A 7,598-nucleotide genomic window follows, 5' to 3' on the forward strand; every position below is an offset into this window, starting at 1 on the left:
TTTTAAGGAAACATGGTTGTAGCTTTTGAAAAACATGGTTGAATTTTTTTGCAATTATTGATGAAGCTTTTAGGAAACATGGTTGAAGCTTTTTCAAACAATGGTTGAAGCTTTTTTTAACATGGTTGAAGCAAAATAACAAGTATGAAAGGGAAAAAGCCTTGAATGATTTGATTTAAAGTGTTGATTTTGCTATGCAGCAAGAGTTTGGGAAGGAAGCTTATTTACATTATGCTTCCAACAATAATATCACAGGGATGTAGCTAATTTGCAGGTAAAAATGTAAATTTTGCCCTGCAACAAATCTAACAGAAGGTTGTAGCTATTTTTTGTAAGCTTCCAACAATTTGACTCTGACAATGCAGCATCCACATATTGTTTTCATGAAAAAGGTTTCGAGGGGAAAATTGCATAGAGATTCCCTTGAAACTTCTATGGATGAAGCTCATAACCAGCAAAACAATAAACGGTTGTCAATGCATGATCATGTTGGCAAGCAGAAGATCACATCCATTAAAAACGGAAGAAGTGCTTCATCCAAAGAGATCAAGTTATCATCGGTTTACATACGAAAAGAACACATATGTTTACCGAAGGTATCATTAGGGTACATACGAACGCGCACTACTCTAATACCATCAGAACGCTACCACCTCAGACATGATTCTAGACGTAACGAAAGGAAACGAGCTTGATCGTCTTGAACCCTCCCGCAAATTAAGCCGCCAACTCTTCCATGAATGCCCGCTCCATTGGGGCATTGTTCATTGGGTGAGTGCAAAGGTTGTGCGCCACATCCATGCGGTATCGCGCCACATCTTCCTGTAAAAATGAATGAAAAAATTAAGCAAGTATGATACTAATTATTCTTGTGTTGCATGAGTATTGAAAACAAAGAAAGTAGATTGCAACAAAATGACAAGAAAGTACCTGATTGAACTCTTTCATTGACTTCCCATCAAAGTTCTCCACATATTTGAGCCCGAAAAAGCCACAATCACATCTGTGAGATAAAAAAATTTATCCTTCATAGTTCCGATGCATAGTTGAAACAACAAATTGTTGAAATGGAACACATCATTGAAGCAAAATTCAAAAAGAAAACTCACAGATTATCTTGCTTTGGGTAATCCTCTAGGTCAACACGGGCGAATGATCCAACATTGACATTGAATTGGCTGTACTCTTGTGCGAGGGCTGCAAAGTTTGTGATCTACAACCGAAAAATACGCACCAAAGTTTGAAAAAAAGGATGAGGTGTGTGAAGATGACAACAGGGCATTTATGTAGATGAATCAAAGGGAAAACAGAAAAATAAAAATAGAGAGCATGAGCCTACCAGGTTATTGGCCTGCTTCTTCAAAGGAGATTGTTTCCCTTTTGAATGGATTGAGTCAAATACATTTCACTGCTTGTATAGCAAGTTTGCGCAAACAATTATCCAATGCTTTTCATGAACAATTGTGACAAAAAGCTGTAAAACATAAAAGAAAGGCAAAAAAGGTACTTAGAACATGTAAAAAATGTTACAGCCTAGTAGGAATGAACGTAAGCTTTCCAATGTTGTAACTACAAACAAAAAAGCATTCAACAACAACTAGAATTGATACATATGTTTCAAAGAGATGTTGTAAACATCAATAATAATTGCTACATATGTTTCGAAGGAAATGCTACATCATTGGATCATGTTTTGAAAGTATTTGTGGTGTGAAACAAAAGTAGGCTCTCGAGAAACTTACGAGGTCATATTTATTCACCTTGAACTTTGTCACAGCCCTTTCAAGCTCGGGTATGAGTTTTGCTGGTTGGAAGGTTGTTGGGTCTTGTTTTAGTAAGATCTACTTGAAAGACACCTCGAAATGGTTAGTGTGTGTTGCAACAAAAAATGTGAAGAAAAAAAAGGAATGAATCATTGCTTGTTTTTGCAAAAACTTACCCCCGCGTGGACTGAGAACATGTATTTCTTCAGATTAGTACCACTTGCTGCACGGGATGCTACGTTGTTCATCTCGATACATAGGGACATAACCTCATCATTCATATCCCCGCGAGGCTTGAAGCATACCAGAATTTCTTGTATCCAATGTAAAATCCACCTATCTTTATGAAAGGTGTCCTGTTACCATAGATGCAACCGAATGAATCATTTGTTTCGAGCAGGAAAAAATAAAAAACAGAAAGCAAAAAGAGATAGGGCTTAGGTAGCTCACACTTGTTCATTGGCATGTGATCTCCTCAATGGTTTCCCATGCTTTACATACTTCTCATATGTGGCTACAGCTGCATCGACCTTTTGCTTCTCTGCCTTGGTATTTTTTACGGCTCGAACTTTGGCCATCCTCTTCTTCCTAGTGTTCTTGTCATGTGTGCTAGGGCCACTGCTTGCATCAACAATTTGCTCTTCTGTAGCGACCATCTTAGGGGTTGTAGCAAGCAACAAAAATGGATGAGTTTGCAAGGGATTGTACAAAAGAGTATTTGCTGCAATCATACATATGTAGCGAAAAAAAAGAGATGGAGAAAAACAAAAATAAATGATGCAGGAGGAAGGAAGCATACTTGGGCTGTCATCATCGTCTGAAACATGGAACACGGGGATGTTTTCAAATATGGGGTTGACTGCGTTCTTCTTGGTTATAGGCTCATCCGTGCAATGCATCATCTCCTACTCTTCGGAGCCCTTTGGGAACAACTCACAGGATGGCTCGTCGTCCCAAATGCCGGTTGTCGCATTCCTGGGTGCATCATAGAAGAGTGGGGGGCTGTGAGGTGAGACGTTGCCTTCCATCTCGAAACTCACTCGTTGTTGCTCAAGAGTTTCAGCAGCCTCGGTTGCAACTTGTTGCTTCAATCCGGTGACTTCATCCTTGTTAATGCTAGGTGTTGTACCCTCAGCTTGAGCTTGAGCACCAATGCCAGCATTTGCAGGTTTAGCATCATTCTCTTTTCCGCGACATTCGTCCATGATAGGTGCTTCAAAGGAGAAGTTGGGCTCACTGGTAGCTGTGATGGCGTCTCCAACATCACGAAGGAGGGCTGCCATCCGGTTGCACTGTAATCCCTTTAAACACTGTCCAAACTTGCCAACAACATCATCCACGTCTGATGCAAAAATACCCTTGTGCTTGTCGTAAAGCATTTGAAACTTATTTGGTACCTACAAGAAGGCAAGTATTGAACATTTTAGTCATGTGTATGGATGTAAAAAAACACAAATGTGGGTGTGGCACATTAGAGGTATGGATGAAGCGATAAAACAAGTAGGTATGATGCTGTGTCACTACTTATCAAATAAAGAGTGTGACTGTAGCAATTTACTGTCAACTATGTAGGTAGCAAATTAATGATATGGATGTAGCAAAACTATGCCATGGTTGAAGCAAAAACAGAATGTAGTTGTAGCACACTAGACATATGGGTGTAGCAAAAAAACATAGTATGTATGAACTTGAACAACATATGAAGCAAAAACAGAACATGGTTGTTGCACATCAACATAAAGGATGCATCAAAATAAATATACACTTGCAACTGGGTATTATAAAATAATGCGAAGCCAAAGGTAAACAGGAAATGAATACAATGAAAAAGATAATGTACCCTTAGATCTTGCATGCTAGGGAATGATTGCTGCAGCCAATCGTTGAGCGATGATGATAGGTGTGGTTCAGCATCAACATTTTGTTGAGCCTCATTTGATTGAGAGTCCTTTGCTTGAATTTCAGCACCTTGAATTTGGCTGCCTTGGCCACTAATTCCTTGGCCACTAGGTGCTTCAGCACCAACTCCCTTCCCACTAGCTGCTTCAGCACCAACTTCCTGTCCCACAAGTTGTGCTGCATAGGGGGTGTTGCACAAACTCCGGATCTAGGAAAACAAAACATGAGTGGCATAAATAAGAAAGCTTCCATAAACTAAATTGGAAAAGCAAAGATTGCTACATGGGTGTGTTAATACTCATTGACAAAGGAAAATACATAGGCGGAATGTAGCAAAATTACATGGGTGTCTTTCCCGTAGAAAGGTTGGACAAGAGTGAGCTTGTTTTTGTCAACTTTATCCAACCACTCAAAATCCTTTTGGCAAACAAAATGTATCCTTGGCACGGAATAATCAATAGCATGCTCATTTGGGAGGCCAGCCGGGATATCAACATGATCCATGTATATGATCTGCATGTCATGGAAAAAGGACATTAGCCAACAAAAATCATAAAGGCATGAAGGTTTCATGCAGCAAAGGGGAAAGATGGAGGTATTTCGTAATGTTGCGTTGCATACCGCTAACATGGGAAGGCATGAAGCAATCTGAAACTCTTTTTCTGCGTTTGCTTGCATCCTCTTCTTCTCTTGAAAGACTCCAACCTCCTCCATAGCTCGTGCCAACAAGTGCTCATCCCAAGCGAATTCATGCACCAAAGACATATCTTCGAGGGAAGCAAGATACTCGAGATTCACCATATTGCCCGTGCCTGGGCACAAAACTGTTGCCAACGCAAGGAGTGCCCAAGTCCTATTTATCATAACCACGTCCTCCTCACTGCAACTAGTGAGCAACTTGACAACATGGGCGATTGGAGCCCTGTTCCCCTCCTTGTAGATGTTGCGAAGATCATGTTCATCACTCTTCTTTAGAAGCTTCACGGGTCTATCACCGGATGGCACGTTGAAAATCCTTTTCACCATAAGCTTGCTGAAGGTGATAGATTTGTTCTTGTGTTTGAACTCAGAGAGTACGTGATTCGTGTTCATCGCAACAAACTCAATGAGCTCATGGGGCACCTTGAAAGACCGGATGTCCAACAAGTCTCCAAACGGTCCCTCCCTTATGATTCTCTGTTTTTCCGGTGATATTTGCTTCCCAATCTGAGCCAGCCTTTTTGAGTTAAACCTTGACTTAAAGCCACATAGATTGCCTTTCTTCTTAATCTTCTTCTTAGCCTTCTTACCCCCCTCATTCTCACCAGAGTTACCTGCAACATCTACAAAAAAGGAAAAAACACAAGTCAATAAAACCATAAAACCGAACCATCAGAAGCTAGGAAAAAACATACATGAACACCTAAAAAATTCTGACAAACCTATGAATTTAGGGATGTTGGGTTGCGCAGCAGAACGAGTAGTGATTCATTGGCAAAAAATATATAGTGCATATCAGACATTTTGAAAGTCATACTTTGTAAACTATCAACAACATCTAGAATACCAAGTTGATTCCATTAGGTTCATCATGAAATGCATTATCATGTCATTTCTAAACCGACTCAACATCCCCATCGATTCTCCAAAAACATAAGCTAAAAACATCCCTGTACCTTGATTAGTCAAGTACCTAAATCCATTGGCGGCCAAGGAAAACCTGCTAATGATTGGGTCGGCAAGACATCAACATGTTGAAAGAGTTGTGGTTTGCTTCCCTGAATCAATCCAGTTGCTGGAATGCTACCAGATTCAAATTCACCACCGCGCCAACTCCCTCTGCCCACGGGAACGCCATCCTGCCGCCTCCCTCGACCGCGGGAACGCCATCCCGCCGCCTCCCTCGACCGCGGGAACGCCACCCCGCCGCCTCCCTCGACCGCGGGAACACAAACCCATCCTCGTCCGCGCCGGCGCCGGCGGTGGCCCGCGGCTAGCGACGCCCTAACCCTAAATCCAACGGGGGAGGGGAAGAAAACAACGAAAATGGAAAGCATTCGGGCTCGAGTTACCATGGGGGGGGGCATAGATGGCCGGAGAATGGAGATCCGCCCTGGGCCCCGCCGCCACCGCCGCCGCCGCCCCCGCCGCCGCCGCAGCCGCCCTGCGCGAACAAGCACGTCGCCCCGCGGTCGCCCTGCCTCGAAACGAAAAGATAGAGCGGATGCAGCAAAAATCACTTTGGAAAAGGATAACTACGAGCGCGTAAAAAAAAATAGGATGACACGTGGCGCAACGGTGTCCTTAGATAAAAAGAGATCGAACCCATGGGGCGCGACCGGCGCAACGGTTCGGCCGGCGCCCCGGCCACAAACACTTCCCTAGGAATAACCACGACAGTGGTGCGTGTCCGGGTCGTACACGAACAGTCACCTTGTAGTACTAGGACTAGAATATGTATCCGAGTAGGATAGCTTATGCGGTTCAGCTGCTATATATATACAAGTAGTATATATTCCCTTGTAATACTGTACCGTGAGTTTGATCAATAAAGTAAACAAGGCTCAAGACGAGCCTTTGGCCATCAAAAAGTACGTACGTTCATGTTGCCGGCTAGAATCGATCAAGTTGATCGATAGCTAGCTAGCTTGGGCTATTACACCAACGAGCACTAGACACTAGTACGTGCCTTGACAACGGATCAAGGGTGCTAGTTTATATGTGCATATTTGGTGGCGAGATTGCTACGGTGCGGTGTGTCTCGACGTAAAGCAGGTCGTCGAGTTCGTCAATGTTGGTTCGCTTTGTCGTCGTTTATCGTCGGTCGTTGCCGTCGCCGAAAGTACTCGGTGTCGGGTCTGGGCCAACATCAAGTACACTAAATGATGCAGGATGTCTTCATTGGGACATCCTGCTTCGGGGCATCATTGTACCATGATTTGAGCATAGGACAGCAGATTTTGGCAGTCGACCATTTGTTGGAGGAGAGTGGCATACTTGACTTATGTCCATTTGGGGGCAGTCTTGATGGCATCTAAGAAACAAAGATAGGTCTTTGTTGCAGTGCTTGTGTGTCGATCTAGCTATCATACCAATCATGTATCTCGTTAATAAATTCGCAACAAAATGTAGTTGGTTATGATGAATTACATCCTCAGTATGTTCCGTGCTGCTACTTTGTGAGTCTTCTGTCTCTAAGAAATAATCTGGCCCAGCGAGAGGGACATCGAAAGGGGATGGTAATACCCATCAATTGCTAAGAGGTAGGTTCTTACCAGGCCATCATCTCAGTAAGGACTGATGGAGCAAAATTTTCAGAAAGAACAAGGGACCCTTGGAGCTGGAAGGAGGATAGATTGTTGAATGATCCTACCAGTATATCATCTTTGTATCTATCCAGACCAGTCAGTATACCCAATATGGCTGACTAGATGTTTTTCAGAATAGGGTGCTAATTTTGAAATTATTGGATTCTGGTGTTATGAATTGAATCAAAAGCAATAAAGAGACTCGAGACAGAGGAAGGGTGATTCCCTGCAAGTGGCTTAACTGAAAGAAAAAAAATAATTGCCTTCCTTTCTACTTGTGGAGATTTTGTTTCAATGGTGTGAACTGTAGTTGAATGTTTATGCCCTGAAAGTAGAGGCAGCTGAGCATCATCTGATGCTTTACTAGTCGCCTCAAGGCAAACTATGATTGAGAATCCAACAGTGTCCCTCCGGCATACTGACCATCACGTACATATCTCTGATCAATAAAAACGCCAAGAAAAGGCACACACTGAGACATTGCGAAGAAACCGCAAACCGAGAACCGATGGGGGAGAGGTAGCGCATGCGTTGCAATGGGCCAAGGGGACAGGACGTTGTGCATTATATCGGCAAGAGAGGCAGCAGCGTGCGATGGAACAACCATTCAGTTCTTCTACTTAATGAATTTCTGCTCACCGTACTAAAG

At 42.9% G+C, this 7,598-nt stretch overlaps 1 pseudogene; it reads right to left on the reverse strand.

The window, feature by feature from the left end:
• Positions 1-764: 764 nt before the first annotated feature.
• On the reverse strand, positions 765-5,344 carry LOC123076606 (uncharacterized; annotated as a pseudogene).
• Between the last annotated feature and the right edge of the window lie 2,254 nt (positions 5,345-7,598).

This window comes from Triticum aestivum, chromosome 1B (assembly GCF_018294505.1).
Source record: "Triticum aestivum cultivar Chinese Spring chromosome 1B, IWGSC CS RefSeq v2.1, whole genome shotgun sequence".
Taxonomy (NCBI): domain Eukaryota; kingdom Viridiplantae; phylum Streptophyta; class Magnoliopsida; order Poales; family Poaceae; genus Triticum; species Triticum aestivum.